Source organism: Ambystoma mexicanum, chromosome 1p (assembly GCF_040938575.1).
Source record: "Ambystoma mexicanum isolate Mex_15411 chromosome 1p, UKY_AmexF1_1, whole genome shotgun sequence".
NCBI classification, from domain to species: Eukaryota; Metazoa; Chordata; class Amphibia; order Caudata; family Ambystomatidae; genus Ambystoma; species Ambystoma mexicanum.
The window spans coordinates 370697626-370714988 of NC_090921.1; the positions used below are offsets into that span (position 1 = coordinate 370697626).

The following is a 17363-nucleotide window of genomic DNA, read 5'->3' on the forward strand; positions in this document are numbered from 1 at the left end:
GCCGCGTGTGCAGCGTATTGCAGCACCCATAGATAAATTGATTTTGGAATTTGGTGTTTTCTGACCATCTTTAACTGGAGTTGGAGCAGTTGTATGCTCGAAGCTGGACATGGAGGCTTTTGATGGCGTGGTTATTTGTGCTGACAAATTTGAGCCTTGTAAACAGCTGCTACCTTCTCGCTGTTTCGCTGTACACGTCGAGAGAAGTGGTTTGCCTTTTTCTTGGAGACCAGAGCATGGCGTTTGTTGTGGAGGCAATGTGGATGTGGCCAACAAGGTTGTAATCGGATGCGCTAAATGTTTCTGGCCCATAATCGGCGTCCGAGGATTAAACTTTGTTCGATCATTAAGCAAGCGCTGTTGGACTGAAATCACATCAAGTGGTCCAGATTGTGGCCGATCTGGGACGTGCTTATCAACTTTGGGCGCAGAAAGGGCCAATACTGCCTTCTCAGGCATGCAGCCAAGGCTCTGAGGAGACAAGGCTGAGGCTGCAGCACCCTGCACCTTGTGCGCTTTGATAGTAGAGCTTACTTCACCACACTTCAATGCTGACAATTTCAAGTCTTTTGGTGCCTCTAACAAGTCGTTGTTTTCCACTGGCCCTGTTGTAGGCAGCGTGTTTCTTTGGAAATCAAGCGTTGTATTGCCTGAAAAGAAGGAGATCTGGTCTGTCGCTCCATTTCTGGAAACAAGCTGCGTGGCCGGCGTAATACTTGAGTCAGCTGCGGTAATGAAACTATCAGGTTCAACATTTGCATGTAACACTGAGCAAGCATAAACACCCCCCTGGTCGATTACGAGAATAGGAGAAGCCAACGGAGTTCCTACTTCGTTGGTTTTATCCTGAGAGGCCGCCGTGGCGCTTATGATTTCTGCGTCTGTAAGATCAAAGGGGGAGAAATAGGCTTCGGGAGGAGGGAGTTTCGCAGCATATGGAACAAGCCGCCACTACACAATCAGCTGGCAGCGTAAGGATCGGTGCAAGGTCAGTAAGGGATAGCAAAACCAGCGGTTTTGATACAGATTGGGAGGGTGTTGTGCCTGCCGGGTTAGAGAAAGAAATAGAGTCAAAATTGTCAGCTCGACCTGGCGTAACAGTAGACTCAAGGTGAACGATGGAGTCATCATGATGCACTTGGGCAGTGGTGTGAGGCGTGGCCCTAGCCAGAGGGCCCACAGGCTTTGCGCAGACAGCAAGCTTACCTTGTGGATTTTGTCTTGCAACAGCAACAGCAGCCGAAGTTACCGGCAGGGCAGTCCATGGATTTAACATCCGACGCTGCTGCAGTGTCTTATGGCGCGTCTGCGGCCCACTCGAAAGGCAGGCTTTCTGAGTGGCAACCATCTCCAGCGCCCGCCCCTGGTCGCCCCTGGGCAAACTGGGCAAACTGGGACTCTGCCGGACTCCGCTCCGCGCGGCAAAAGTATATTTAAATGAAAGACAGTGGAGCTAGAAAGCGGACTCCACGTAGGCCGCTGCAGCTCCTCACAGGATACACACACGGAGGGTCTCTGGGCAAACCGGGACTCTGCCGGACAATAATTTGTCTCAAAATAATTTGAAACTAAACCTACAGCAGCTTGGACCATATTGTTATTGTCTAGTTCAGTGTCCCACTCCATTGTTGCACTTGGGACAACCCCCCTTTTTCTTTGTGTTTAGGTTCTCCCCCCAACCGCCGGAGTCCCTGCTACTGGCGGGAGTTTGTGAAGTCTGTGCCCAGTCTCACCCGTGTTTGCTTGTTGGCCTCTGTTGTTGTCTCTCCAGCCTCTGCCTCTATTTCTGCCCTTCCCCTCGACTGGAAGAAGGGGTTGGGTTTGCTCTCGTCTTGATTTCTCCAGTCATTTCTGGTATTGAAGTTGGGCCTGTACGAGGAGATACAGCTGACTGAGCGGCCCCTTCTGAAAACCTTATGGCCAAAGACTCTCTTCAGTGATGCTTGAGCTTTATCAACTGCGGGGTAAGTATTCGCAAACTTTGCCATAGCGCCGACACCCTCAGTGGGGTGGCACGGTGGCAGCCCATGTTGCTCCCAATAACCCCCCCGGCCCGCAGCTCTCATTCCACATTACGACTTTCACTCCTGCCCAGCTACACTCCTCCCAAAGCAACCCAACCCCCATCCACCCAAAGGATAGGCAGAGACCAGTAGGATGAGTGGGAGAAAAATTGCCACAGCAAACTTTATTACACATAAAGTCAGGAGTTAGCTTACAGGTGTTCCGTTCACGCTCAGGATTTTCTGCTCTGAGAGCAAGCAACTTCCCCCCCCCCCCCACCCCCTCGGGTCTTTGTCCCTTCCTCAGCAGCCCCTCTCTACCCTTTGGCCATTTCTTTATTTTGCAATTTTTCTTTTCATTTTCTTTCCCCAACGCTATTTAAGTGCAATTATTATTTCGTGCTTTACTTTCTTTCCATTCTCCATTTCCGCTTAGGCTCCTTCTAAAGGATGAGTTCCGGTCTCCTTTTCCCTTTCCCCTGGATTCCCTCTTCCCGTTTCCCCAGGTTGGCTTATTGATCATAGTTAACTTTCTCTCCCCAAACAGTTCTTCCTCCAGCCCATCCTGCCAGGGAGCCCCTCTCCCCCTTTCAGCCAAGACCCCGATCAGCCCTAGCTCTCCCCGCCGCCTTAGTTGTCCCATCCCCTCCGGCCCCCATCGCGCCCTCCTGTTCTAGAGAGCCCCATCCATCAAGCGCATACCTATCCCCCAGAGCCCCAGCATCCTTCTTATCCCCCTCCTCTTCCCCTGCCTTTCGCTAAGGGGGGTCCACCCCAACTAACCCCCCTGCTCCTCCTGGCCCCTACCCCCCGCACTCCAAGCCCCCCCCCAGGTTTCTTTTTGATCTCCTTAAGCTGCCAATCCCAAAGGGCCCCCTTCTCTTGAGCCCCCCCTATGATCCCCCAGTCTCCCAGGGGCCCCCCTTCCCCTCAGTTACCAACGTACTTGCCGAAGCCCCTTTTACAGTGCAAACTTTTCAATTCACCCCCCCCCCTGCTGACTTCATTGTTGCTTTGCAATTTTCAGTTTCCAACAATGCACTTCCCATTTCCCCCACCCACTTTTGGAGGTGGAACGGTCTTCCAAGCCCCCTAACCCTCCCCATTAACGTGGGCCTCCCCTGAGTCTAATACTCCTGGGCGCCGTTCTTAATAAACTGATGGCTGTGCAGTTCCCCTTGTGATATCCGCCAGTACTTTCTAACGGGAACACTAGGTAACATCTGCTGGGCTTGTCTGCAAGAGACCGGTCGCTGCGACCGGTGTCACCGCCACGACTCACAGCGGGCCACCGGCCGCAGTGAGTTCCCCCTCATGCACCTGGTCGCCTTAGTACCCGAATCCCCAGTTGTACTACCAACCTGTTCTTTATACCCCCCATTCATTCCATCCGCAACAGACATGCAGGCCCTCCGGCTATAACCGGTGGCGTGATGAATGGTGCCGCAGCCTTCCTTGCAGGTGCTCCTCTTGACAGTTTGCTGCTTGCTCCGGGATCCATCACGGGAGGGCCAACTTGCCAAGCAGCGGCGTGCCGAATGAGGGCTTCCCTTGACCGTTCCGTGCCGTATCCTTACCGGGGGCGCCCCCCACCCACGGTTAGGGAGGGAGCGTTTCAGACCCTTTAAAGGCCTTCCATCGTTGACAAAGCCCAATTAGACACCCTCCCTTGTCCCCTCCCCGAATGGCCTCCCCCGGCAATTCATCTGCAGCCCATCCCTTCCAGGGCATCTTTTAAGTTGTACACCATCACCCTTACCCCCACTTCTGATAAGTGGACCATGTCTTCCCCAAAACAACCCGGAGTTTTCAAGCTGATCAAGGCGTGCTTGACCCATCCAAAGCCCCTGCTGATCAGGAATTTTCCTAGTTTTACATTCAGTTTTCGCCTGGATTCCTCGATGCCTCCTTGGGAATGTGCCCCCCTTCAAGTCTGAAAAGGTATGTTCTCTGACCACGCCAATGTCGAGCCACGGAAACTGTTTCCAATTTGGGTGAGTCCGGCCCTCATCCTCGCCAGCAACCCCCTTCTCCCCCTGTCCACGAGGTCATTTCCCCCCAAGTGTATCACTATTATGTCCGGGCGGCCGTAGCGCCATCTGCAATCATCCAGCACCTACCACAAATCGTCCCATCTCATCCCTCCTTTGTATACCCAGCACATTTGGGTCCGCACAAAACCCATATGCATATCACGGAATTCCTTCTCCACGCCCCTTGCTGCCCGGGCCACGAATGAGTGGCCGATGACCCACACCGACTTGCGATCTGTGGAGAGATAATGTTGCGGGTTGGTGAATTGTCGCGTCCCCAAGCCGCACCTGGCTTCCTTGGCCTCCCACCCCTTCTCCCTTCCCCCCACGGTGCGCCCCCACCTATAAACCTTCTGGCCTTATGTAGAGTTTATACTTGTCCGATTGCCACCTCCCAATCCTCTTTATGCTCACCTCCCCCAGTCCCTCCTGGAATGCTGTTGTAGCCGCCCCTATTCGAAAAGAGTGAGGCGTGTAGTGCCCGTTGATACCTTTGCCGGCGAGAGCCAAAGCCATTACCTTCCTAAATTGAAATTGCGTGAGGGGGGAGCCCTCCTCGTGTATGAACAAGTACCCCTGGGCCCCGTTCCTGGTTCCTGGCCCCCAAGAATGCCCCCATGGTCATGACCGGGCAGTAATCCTCAACCCCCAAACACCCCAGCACCAGGTTCCTTCCAGCGCCCCGCTGGTCAGTTTTGGAACTCCTTATCTTCACCCTCAGTACTCCCTCTGAAATGCTTATGTAACTCCTCCGTAGTGCCTTGAATTCCCGATTGTGCGTGGAGCGGGCGATCAATTCACTGGGGCGTAGGGCTCCAAAGAAGGCTAAGGTGAAGCAAGCTTTGAAAAGAGTGCACTCATATGGGGAGTAACATATAAAGTTGACTCGAGTGAGCATCTGTTTCAAAAGTTCGAAATGGATAGGTCGTCTATCGTCCCTGCTAGGGGGTTCCTCCCTGTCCCAGCCTCTCAAAGCTGCCCTTACTAGGAAGCCCTTGGTTGGGTCGCTGCCACCTGCTAACTGGCTGTGCAAGGCGATAGCGCTTAAATGCCCTGCGAGCCAAGATTTGGACTTGTGGTTCTTCCTGGCCCATAGTATGAACTGTTGAACCTTGGCTTCCCCGAGATCGTTGTTCCAGTCCCCCCATCTGCGAACGAGAAAGTGCATCCGCAGCAATGTTAAGGACACCTGGAATATGGCGCGCCCCCAACTCTGTGTTAATTCTAAGCCCTATTCTCACCAGGTGGCGCAACAGGCTCAGGGTGGCTGGACAATGGGCCACCTGTGTATTTATACCCACTACTACAGCCATGTTGTCCGACCATACCGTTAAGCGCTTGTTAGCTAATTTGCTAGGCCAGAGATGCAAGGCCACTAAAATTGGAAACAATTCAAGTACATTGATGTTCCTGCACCAGCCCTTCTTGCCCCAAGCGCTCGGCCAGTCCGCCCTGCACCATTGTGCGCCCAGAATCACCCCAAACCCGTGCCTGCCACTTGCATCCGTGAATAGCTGGAGCTCGTTGCATGTTACCCAGGGGGTCCTCCACAAGCGCACCCCATTGAAGTCTGCCAGGAAACCCTTCCACATGCGCAAATCGTCCTTTATACCCGCGCCCAAGCGAATCCTGTGCCAACCTTTGGAGCCCCGCCCTGCCGCCGCTGTTAAACGCCTTGCGAACACTCGCCCAGCCGGAATCACCCTTCCTGCAAAATTCAACCTTCCGATCAGAGACTGGATATCTTTCAAAGAGACCCTGTGGCTGCTCAACACTGTGTCTATATGTGCAATGCATTCCGCTACCTTCCCCTGGGGCAGCCTGCATAGACCCTCCGTTGTGTCGATCTCTATGCCCAGGTAGGTCAAGCGGGTGCAAGGGCCTTCCGTCTTTTCTGCAGCCAATGGAACCCCTAATTCTGCGGCTAAACCGATGAATTTATTTAATAAGGAGCTGCAAATGTCTGTGCCCCTCTCACCAATGAACAAGAAATCGTCCAAATAATGGGTTTTGACCCCCCTGCTCTCCAACACATGTACTGCCCATTCCAAGAATGTGCTAAATGTTTCAAAGTAGGCACAGGATATGCTGCATCCCATCGGCATACATTTGTCTACATAAATCCCCCCTTCAAATTGGAAACCCAACAGGTGAAAACTATCTGGGTGGACCGGGAGCAATCTAAAAGCCGCCTCGATGTCCAGTTTGGCCAGCAGTGCGCCTCTCCCCAAACTCCTGGCCCCGTCTACCGCTTGGTCAAAGGATGCATATGACACCGCGCATATCTTTTCGTCCAGCCAGTCATTCACTGAGTTGCCCTTGCGGTACGATAAGTTATGTATTAGGCGATATTTACCTTGCTCTTTCTTGGGCACCACACCCAGGGGTGACACTATGAGGTTGTCCGGGGGGGGGGACACGTACGGGCCTGCCACCCTTCCCAAACCTAGCTCTTTCCTTATCTTGTCCCGAACCACCCTGGGGTAGGCTTTGACTGACTTTGAGTTGTCTGCTGAGCGTGGCATCAGGGGCCCTTCATACGGGATTGCAAAACCCCAATTGAAACCTTTCAATAAGATGTTCCTCTCCCGTACTGCGGGGTAGCGGGCTAACCAGGGCAGGAGTTTTGGTAGTACAATAGGAGATGGTCCCTTTTGGGCGAGGCCCCCCCCATTCTGGGCAATGTACGCCGATGCCACCCCTAAGAGGCGCTCGCCACCCAATAATGGGTTCCTCCCCTGACCTCCACCCCTTGCCGTGTGGCCGCGCACCCCTGTCCTACCCCTCCGTTGATGGTTATTACCATTGTGCCGGTGTTTGGGTATGCGCGGTGCTCCCTCAAGTCAATTGAAACACGGGCTGTGTTACCTTAAAGAGAGATACATTTTATTAGTGTACACACAATGGCATGATCTGGTGAATAACATGCAGTATCGTGGCAGCTCAAGTAGTTACATGTTGGGAACCCCCCCCTCTTTGTACGGCCAAGTATTCGGGCCTGGGCCCGGTGACCTGCAAAATTTTGCAGCGTGTGCCATGCTGCCACATGTGGAACACTTGTGCCTAAAACGGCAATTGGGCAACCAATTGCAGTGCCCTTCATTAAAGTTTCTGCATGGGTGGGCCATGCGCGCCGACCCCTGCATGCCTACGCCCCCTCTTCCTCCTCTGGAATTTCCTGGCTGTGAGCTTAGCATCCCCCTCCCCCCACCTGGCCCTGCAGGGGCCTCAGCCTGTTGAAACTCCTTGCGCTCTGCCCTTGGAGTGGATGGCAACGCTTGCTGCGCTGAGCGCGTTGCATCGAAAGCTTGTCCTGCAATGCTGGAGCCCCTTGTGATGAGACTGTCTGCTGAAACCGGCCTCGGATCCAACCAATCCTCCACTAGTTTGTGTTCCCATTTTAGCTTGGGGTCAACCTCCATTCTCTTCCTAAACCTCTGGTCCCTCAAAAGCCATGCAGTACCCCCCCACTTCCTATGCTCTTCAATTACGCACTGGCTGTAATTGTATAGCGCTGGCCTTTGCTCAGGCTTGGACTGTACTATGATTTGCGCAAGGATTCTAAAGCCTGCCACCCAATTTTGCAAATTCTCCTCAGGCCTCACCCTCTCCCTCGCTTTCACCACCTCCCTGCTCCCACTAGCCTGCAGGGTGTCGTAACCTTTGGTTTCGTGTTCTAATAGTGAAAAGGTGTCTATGAACCTCCCTTTCGCAATCTCCTTTTGCACACAGTCCGGTATGTGCCAACATAGATAATTGTTCTCCGTGATTGCCGGAAGCCCTTCAGCTGCCTTACCCGGGGGGGGCGGTAGACTCTGCACGGTGTTCGCACTTCGCTGGTCCCCCTACCCTGCTCCCTTCGCTCCGTGCAGCCCCGGCGCCAGTGTTTTTGGCTGTGGTCTTCTACCCGGCTGCCCACACCCTGCTGGGGCCTGTTGCCCCTTCCTCCCTGGTTGTCTCCTTCCCCTGCGCCAGAGCATTTCCCCCGCGCAACACATCCATTATAATGTCCATTTTTGCTCCCCAGTCCAACTCACCCTCCAAGGTGCGTCCCTTAGCCAGAGGAGCCCCAAACCGCCTGCTTGGCCCAGCATGATCCTGCGCCTCGCAATTAGGCTGAGGGAGCCCAGACCTGTTGAGGCGATCGCCCGCCGGTGATGTTGACGCCTCCCTGTCTCTCCCTTCCGCCACTAAGGCAGTCAGTGCGGCCAAATCCTCCTCCAGTTCCTTCTTGGTCTTTCTTCCGCTGGGGCACCCGCTCATTTTCGCTTGTCTGTTGCGTGAGCCTATTAACTCCCCCAATCCGGAAGAGGACTGAGAGTCGGAGCTGTTATTAGGCACAGGGGAGATGCTTGCTTGCGTGATAATAGTGTCGCCGGCCGGCTGGGGGGCCTCCATCTTGATCATTGCCGCTTCCCACCCTATGGATTTTGCAAGCACTGAGAATGTGGCCCAGGCTTCAGCGTTCATGGTCTGACCCTGTGCTGGCGAAAGGGCTGTCTCCACCTCGACTGTCCCTTCGTCCAATTGCGTGTCAGCGATTACCTCCATATCTGGGCATTGCGAGTGGAACATGACGACCTGTGGGAAAATATAAGGTTGTCACATTCGGCCGGAAATACGAGAAAATTCACCGCCCCTCAACCCCACCTTTCCCTTGGCTGCTTCCGTCGGCCTGCCGTGAACCGCTTTGTGGCCCTATTACCTTTGATTCCACGACTGTCCCTTTCGGCTGCGATAGGCCTGGATCTGGAGCCCTCCTCCGCCCTATGTGTCCTGAGGGATGGAAGAAATTGCATGAGCTATGGGAAAGCCAACCGTTGCATTGCCTCTTTGACAGACCTGCCCTGTTTTGATAAGATATGATTATTTTTTTTTTTTATAGCGCCTATGCACAATGTGTTTCAAAGCGCTTCGAGGCAAGAGAGGGAACAAGGGAAAATACAATGACATTCTTACAGGCCATGAACAGTAAGGATGTGAAATAACTATCGTACTCGGCCTGATGACATTTCCGATAGTGCCAGAGGAAGGGAGGGGGAGAGTGGGAAGTAAATGGACACAGACCAGTGACTGCCGTACTACCGTTGGTGAGCTGACCCTTCACTACCAGCTCGGCCGCAGTTCTGACCCTGGCTGCCCAAAATTGAGCGGCACCCGCCCCTCCGCCTGGTGTAACCCCACTCCCCCCTGTCTAGCTACCTTCTCCTACCCAGTTTGCCCATACCCCACCATCCCATGCTACCAGGGCATTAGATAAAAGGGCAGGGGCGCGTGCTGACCTTAGTTGACTCGTGCTTGCAACCCCTTGTTTCCCAAGCAGAACCGTTCCTGTGGCACGCATCCTGGCAGGCGGATGATAGTGTCACCTGGCACAATATCGGCTAGGTGGCTCGCGCTAGGAGTGGCGTGGACATCCCACGCACCCGAGCTTCCTTGCCCCTGTAGCCGTCAAGCCATGCCCCATACTATGCAATGTACTCCCTCCCCCCATACACCTGCGTGCACCAAATGAGGCAACCCCTCCGCTCCCCCCTGCCCGCCCGCACTTCACAGGAACCCAGTGCCAGGCCGTGCAGCTGTACTCTAATCCCCTATCCCTGTTCGGCCCCTCTGTTCGCCAATGCCGTGCCCCGAAATTCGGGACCCCAGCCATCCCGTTTTGCAGCAAAACGCCTTCCCCCACCCCATGAGGGATGACGGATTTCACTTTGTGTACCCACATATGTGCAAATTCATCAACAGTAACTTCACCTACCCCATAGCGCGCGCCACGACTTAACCCCCGCCCGCACTGAATTAAAACTTCATCCCACTCGAGTGGTTGAAAGCAAATTCACATTAACGGTCAGTGCTGCGGCCAATGAGCAGCGAGGCCCCTCGAGTATCCACTCCACCCTTCCCCCTGGCCAGAAGTGAACCAACGGACCCCGGTGCCCCTACCATCATGCCATTTGCCTTGTCGCCCCATGACGCCCCTTACCTGTTGCTGTTTAACTATTAAATGAAATGCTCCCCTATTCGCAGGCAGCCGCTATTACCCATGAAGCCGCCAAGCTTTATAAACGGGGGCCTCCGCACAACATAAATCTTTAAACAGTGCATCCCTAGTCGTCATCGTATATTCGTTCCGAACAAAGCATCCCCCAAACGATGCGAAATACCCAGCTGCCCTGCATTGAAAGCAAGTAATTAACCCTCTTCAGACCTCCCCCCTGCACCCTTCGTTGCCCACGAACGATCTCCCTTTATTGCCGCAGTTGTTAACACCGACCACAAATGCCTCGGGCAGACAGCCTGGCCACACTTCTGAACTAATAGCATTGCAAAGCCCTCCCCCGCCCTCGGCAAGAGCCAAATGTACATCCACGCCTGATGGCCACGTTACCCTCCTGAAACCCTGTCTGCGTGCCATATGTTTGTTACCCACCCCCCCTTCACTCTTTGGCCCATAGCTCTCAACTCACCCGCTTTTGGCGGGTGTCACCCGCCAAAGCATCTACACACCCGCCCACCCGCCAGCTCATCTGTTTCACCCGCCTTGGCAAAGGTGGGAGCTACGATTCATATTTTTGCCGGGACCCGATTTCAAGATCCCGAAATCGGGTCCCGGCGCGACTCTTCCTGCGCGAATGGAGGCGTGAAAAGCAAGTGTCATGCTTTTCACGCCCCCATTTCCTCCCCCTTCCCCTCCCTGGCGCTCTCCTCCAATGAGAGGATTGTGCCTGGGAGCATTCCTCCCCTCCCCCTCCCGTAAAAGGTCAGCGACATAGAAGTAGGACTGCCGTTTCATGTTTTTACGGCAGTCCTACTTTTATGTTTATGGCCTTTCTGGGTTTTCACCCGCCTTGGTATCAAAAAGGTTGAGAGGTATGCTTTGGCCCCTCTGCTGGGAAGTTTACATCAACTCGAACATTCATTAATATTACAATTTCCTTGGTCAGCAAAACACACATACAGGGACAGCATAACCCTGCGAAACGTTTTCTTATCCATGATTATCGATTAAATCGTTAAAAGTTAAAACCCTTAGCCCTGCACCGTCGCGAAGTTACAATTGCCTCGGTCCCGAATACCCGAAAAATCCCAACTAGGGCGCACACCATATTCAGTGTCGTGGCCATCCCGCACCCGGCGGTCTAATTTAATGTGCCACTGACTAAAAACGCCTTCACAGCCCACCAAGCAGTAAAGCACTGCCTTCATGCATCAATGAACAAACCCCCCAAATACGTTGCAAACCCACGCCTTCCCCCAGAGCGGTCCCAAAGTTGCACCCCCTCCCCCACATGTTTAAATAACTTTCTTAACAACGACCTGTGGCATGCAACTGCTCTCCTTTGCCCCTTCCTTGTTTGGCCCCTCTGCTGGTTGAGACAACTCGTAACCCACTATTTCCACTTTCCTGCCATGTCGCCTGGCTAATTACTTAATTTTAACAAATCCCCTCCCTATGTGAAACCTGCCGTCGTGCGCAGACCTCCTATTCCGCCCCCAACCAAGCAAACACCGTTCGCCAATGTTGGAGGCGACCAATTCACAGCTCGCACCGCAGCCCCAGGGTTCGAACACGGTAGGCCCTGAATGGTGAACAAATGACTAACCCCCAAAGCTCCGAAAAAAGCCCAAAGCAATGGTACTGCAGCCCTGTAACAAAAGAGACGACCCTACGCGTGCCACTATACAATAAAACCCCTTTATTTATTTATTTATTTATATATATATATTTTTTTTTTATGCAGATCCTTATCCCCATGAGATCCAACCTGTACCAACCTCCCCCCCTTTGCAATTGAACATTATGGGTGTGACCCTTCCACTCCAGCAGGCCACGAAAGCAGCAAGGCCCCAGTAGGCCCGAACCTCCAGCACCTCGGCAAAAAGTGCCCTTTTCCCTCCAATATTCGCTAATACCCCGCAAACCCCCTTTGTGTCCATGAAAGCGGGCCAAAATGGCCCTATGGAAAGGTCCCTCGAGCATGTTACTTTCCTACCTGACGTTCCAAAATCTTCTATTGCATTGCCCTTGCCCTGGCCAGAAACTAATCAATGTACCGCGGCGCCCATCCCAGTGGCCTTATCACCCCATGGTGCCCCTTGCATACTGCAGTTTCCATTCAACTGGAATGCAAAACACCTTCCCCAAACCCCGCGGGATAACGCATTGAACCTTGTGTGGCCCATATGCACGTGTTAATCCACCCGCAAAGAACCCACCCCTTCCCCCCCGGAGCGCGCCAACTGTTATCCCCCGCCCGCGCTTGAAATAAAACTTTCATGAAGCACGTCTTGTGCACTCCCTGTCCTCCATTTCCCCCACTTAACACGTGGCAAAACAAACGACTCCACCACCAACAACATGTAAACCGCACTTAAAGCATCAACCCACCCTCCCAGCACTGCACCCGTCACACCAACCTCCCGCTCTGGACCCTAAAACAATAAAAAACATGCAACACCTTTGTCGTTCAAATCCAAACCAAACAAAGTATCCCCCATAAATAAAGCCCTCCGCGTCCAACCATCGCCCAAATGCAAAACCCCACTCGCCATTGAATTTACCTCCTCACTTCACCCTCGAACTGGACACTCCTTCACTGGAACCACCGGAACCACTCGACCTGGACCGCTTCCTTCTTCACACAGGCACGGACACAGCTGCAATGTAGGAGGGAAGCCGGCAAAGAGAGACCCTGCGTCTTCTGACCGGGTGTATTTAAGCGACAAATGGGCGCGCGGGTGATGACGTCACCCACCCCTCCACTCCCTCTCCAGGGTGGAGTGATGCCTGGCACATTCCCCCCGCACCCCTGACTCCTCACGCCACCGTGCCTTGTGAGGCAGTCGTCACTAAGGGGGTCCCCCGCCGAGGGGCCCTCCTTCGTAGGGCGCGGGAGCCCATCGTTTCCTTAATAAATGCATCCCCGAACAGTTTTCCTCTACTGTTGGATGTTGATTATGCAGTAGCTATTTCGCTCATCTTGGGGTCTATCATGATGAGGATGGATCATCGTCTTTCAGTTGTTAGGGCATTGTTAGCATTAACGAGCAGGCATATTGCTCTGTGCCCCCAGCCTGCTAGAATTTCCCGGTCCACTTTTTGTTCTGACTCTCTTGCCTCTTCTGCCATCTGCCAAATTTTTGTTAACGGGCCCAAGACATCTAGGAGTTTATCCTGGCACAATCTCCAGGATCTATCTCTCCCTTTTTTGATGTCCCTGCCTTAACGACCCATGAATGACAGCATCTTCTCAATTTCCGGCATTTCCGCCATGTTCTCCAGTGCCTGGAGCATTCTGCCCGTAGTTTGCTACTGGCTTCTTTAGAGAGGGTGCTACGGATTCTCTTTTTTATGTAATTGTCAATCTTGGCAGGGGTCTCCCACTCCACTGACCTGGGTTGTACCTCGCCCATCTCCTCTCTCTGTCTTGTCCTTTTCTTGGCAGCCTTACGCTTGTCAGAAGGGCTCAGGGAGGATGTATTATGCTCTTCTGAGCTTTCCTTTGACGTTTCCTCCTCTTCGACGTCCTCCTAGTAGGACTCATCTGCCTCTCCTCACCCATGAGTTCACTCTTTTCTCACCACCTCTCCTCTTGCGTGGTGTGCCCTGCGGTGCGGTAGGGGGGGGTTGGCTGCTGTTGGCCTTGCAGGCTTTCTTTCTTCCCCCTTGCCCCTCTCAGTATCTCTCTAGGGCTTCTCCCCTCAGGATCTCCATCCCTTGGGAGAACGTAATAGGGTCTTCCAGTAAGCTCCTACCATGGGGCATTCCCTCCAAACCTGCTCCCAGTACACACTGTACTGCTTTACCCTTGTTGGATGCTATCCACTGCCTGCTAGTATGGGGTTCCACACATTCTTCGCTGGAGCTATGCATTTTTCTTAATGCTGGTGGGTTATGCAGGATCTTGGACTTGTACCCGTCTCAAAACTACAGCTTCTGTGGGCCTGGGTTACTTCACTGGGACAGTTTATGTTGGGTCTGTGCCCATAATGTGTGCTCAGAACATTTTTAATATGTAAGCTGCTGCCTTCTTTGCCAGACTGTAAGCGAATCTCGCTTCTCCCGATCTGCCTTTGTCAGCGCCTTAATTGGCCAGCAGGTGGCGCTCTGCGCTAGCTCTGCTGAGCCTCCGTGTCAGCCTGTGAGCAGACCTCTCTCCGAGCGTACGCATTAGCTTGTTATGATAGAAGGAGGTATTTACATTGATGTATGCTGGTTTAAGACCTGAGCATTGTGTGTTTGCTCTTCGAAACCGTCCGGAATGTGATGACTGAGCACCGGAACCTAAAAGGTCCCGTTGCGCTCAGGAACACTTCTGTGGCGACACTGCCCCCTCTCAATAAGCGGGACGTTGCCCGTTCGCCGGAGCCGCCAGCGCCGCCCCGACGTTCCTTCCCGTCACCTGAACACTCCTACCATCTGCGGATATGCTCCGCCAAGTTCCTACGCACGGCTCGCGCAAAGCATGTACAGCAGGCCTTCTTATTCATGAACCCACCGTAATCATCTGTAATAAAATGTAATCACTTAACTGCCTTCCGAGCAGCAAAGGGAATGTAGAGCAGACAGAGGAATGTAGAGAAAGATAAGGGACAGAGTGTGAAGAGACTGGCTAAAAATGTCATGTTGTTTTATGGAAATATCAAAAATTGACTACACAAAAAAAGGACTATATTTGGAAAATGTCGTTTTTGATGTATTTTTTATATGGTTGTAAATGTTTCCAATGATGCTCCAGCTTTAACTAAAGAGAGCGAAGCATAATCCGAGCCTGCGGTCTGGACATGGAATCACCTCAATGTCACAATCTTGCAGATGTACAGATGCTACATCAAAGTTTCCTTACCCCCCCCACTCCCCCACACACACCCAGTAATCATTACGCTGCCTACTCTCCTTAGTTGGCCCTTTTTTATATCCATGATTAACGTGCCAACGGGAGAGGTATTGTTTATATGTCCTTCGTTTATGCCGAGTACACACAGCAGCCTAATCACGCCCCCAGTTGCTGTACTCCGCCCCATTGGCCAGGACCATCTGTCCGTCAGGGCCACAAGACCCGGAAGCGGGGCGTCAATGGCCGGAATCTGCCTAGCAACCGGAAAGCCGGGCTGAGAGCGCTAAGTTTGGTTTATTGCCCCCACTTCCCTAGAGAGTTCAAGTGCCTGACCACCCCCTTTCCGGTCAGACTTTTAGCCCCGCCCCTGGGGAAGTCCCGCCTCCTCAGAGGCGGATCTCAGCCAGGGACCCCCCCCCCCCCTCCGTGGACCAGACACCCAGGAAAGTCCGAGGCTTGAGGCCCAAACGGGAGCCCTGGGAGGGTGAGTGGGGTACACTTAACTCCATTAATTACTAGTATTAATTTATGTAGTTAGATGCACGTTTAGTTTCCAAATATTTGCTTTTGCTCTTCAGTCACTTTATTTGTCTAGTCTTTTAGTGCACATGATTCCACTTTGTCACTAGCTTCCTAGTTGCCCCTTAAGCTAACATTTAACGTTTTTGTTTACAAATGTAACGCATTGTAAACCATATTGAAGTTTTAACAACTGCATCTTAGTTGTGTCGCAAGCGTAGTAAAGTAGGAGACCCATGTAGCCAAGTAACTTTTTATTGAAGTTACTTTACTTCCCAAATTAATAAAAGTGATACACGATACCTACACCGAAAAGTAATATATTGCGTTAACACATGCACTCCTTTTACTTCAATTGTGTAATGAGAAGAGTTAAAGTAATCCAGTGTTACTTTATGCTTAAAAGAAATCATAGCCTTTGGGTTATGTTGCCCGTAAAATGAATATATACAAATCAAAGGTAACTTATCTTCCATAGAGGTAGCAAATGAGTTGTTCAAAGTTCGATTTTTAAAATGTTAATACGTTTAATCAGCGTTACTTTACTCCTAGAAGAAAAATTACTAGATTCCTAAATGAAAGAAAAACGCCTATTGTATTTCTTAAGAGAAAGGCTATCCTATAAATTGAATTGAAGAAGTGTTGTATCGAATTGCATATCAGTTGGCCGGGCGAAACAGAATAGTTTGCCCAGTGTATGTTTACCTGAAGTGTATAATATGATATTTTCGTACATTTTCAAACCCGTCACACCAAGTGAAACCTTTCAGAGACCTTTATATAGCTCTTCCTATGTTTTCTTTTCTTTATTTTCATCAGCACTCTGTATGTAAAGCGTACATCGTACGAGAGATGAATGCAATAAAGAAAAACGGCCAGAGGAATGAAAGACTTAGCATATGCAAAGCCAGCATAACTCGGTGGCAGGCTTTGTAAAAGTCGCACTTGTTATATATAATGGGCAATGCATTTGCGGTTGTCACTGCATATTGCAATAGAATATTTAAGGTAAAGGAGAGACTGAAAGCCTGTAGGCCATTCCAGTTCCTCTGACATCTAACCATATCAGAAAGTGAAGGTCTCTGTACTTTACACTTTTAACCCTATCCTAAACTACCAGCTACAGCGGTCTGTATCTCTCTTTTTGCCTACACCGACAGTACTCTCGTCTCCCTCCCACTACCAGTGGCCTTCTAACGGTGGTGCTGGCCCCCCATAGGAGGACCCGAAGAATGCCTAGTGAGCGTCATGAGGCCTTTTAAGAAGGAATTACAGTGACTGCTTTGAATAGAAAATATAAGCAGTTATAGCTTGTTGGGGTGCGGAAACAATATTTTAACTCTTCGTTACCTATAGGGTAATGAAGCAATTTCCCAAAAGGCAGGTCCCGCTAAGAAGCGAGTAAAGCCAACTTAATATTGCTTTGCCTCACCCATGGCTGACCTTTACCCAAATCTGTGGACCAGTAAGTGGCCAGTTATACTGTTTCCCAAAAAGCATGTTCGCTTGATTGCATCTCGCACTCTGACCAAAGGATAAATGCTCTCTGTTCCACCACCTAAAACACTCCTTGCTTTAATAGGTTGGCTGGACTTTCTGGAAATTGGAAACCATTCCTAAAGGAATGGAATTTAAGTTTAAAGGAAACCTTGGGGTCCATTCAGGGGTTGCAGTACAACGTGCTGGGCGTCAAATTCTCACAAGCTGCACCTTTGAGATTCAACAGGCTGTGTTTGCAGCCCTACAGGTAAGGGGTGTATCGGCCACTTTTACTCCTTATAAATGGGGAAAATGCGCCCAAAAAATAAAAGTGGGGAGTAAAAATACTCCCAACAAAATGTAGGTTGCAGGCACTTCGCACCTGCTTTCGCAGTTACAGCTCCATTGATATATTTTCAGCTGTAGTGCATGTAGTACCACCAGAAGAAACTACTACTTCTGATCAAGCAGTAATACTAGTATTTAACTTT

The 17363-nt window shown here is 51.7% G+C and overlaps 1 protein-coding gene across 1 annotated transcript in view; it reads left to right on the forward strand.

Annotated features, from left to right (window-relative positions):
• The first annotated feature begins 15228 nt into the window (after positions 1–15228).
• GATAD2A (GATA zinc finger domain containing 2A) overlaps positions 15229–17363 on the forward strand; it is a 1131740-nt gene continuing 1129605 nt past the window's right edge. Inside the window, exon 1 of the mRNA XM_069649100.1 lies at positions 15229–15358. The gene's annotated coding sequence lies outside the window, so the exon portion shown is untranslated. The remainder of the gene's footprint in view (positions 15359–17363) is intronic.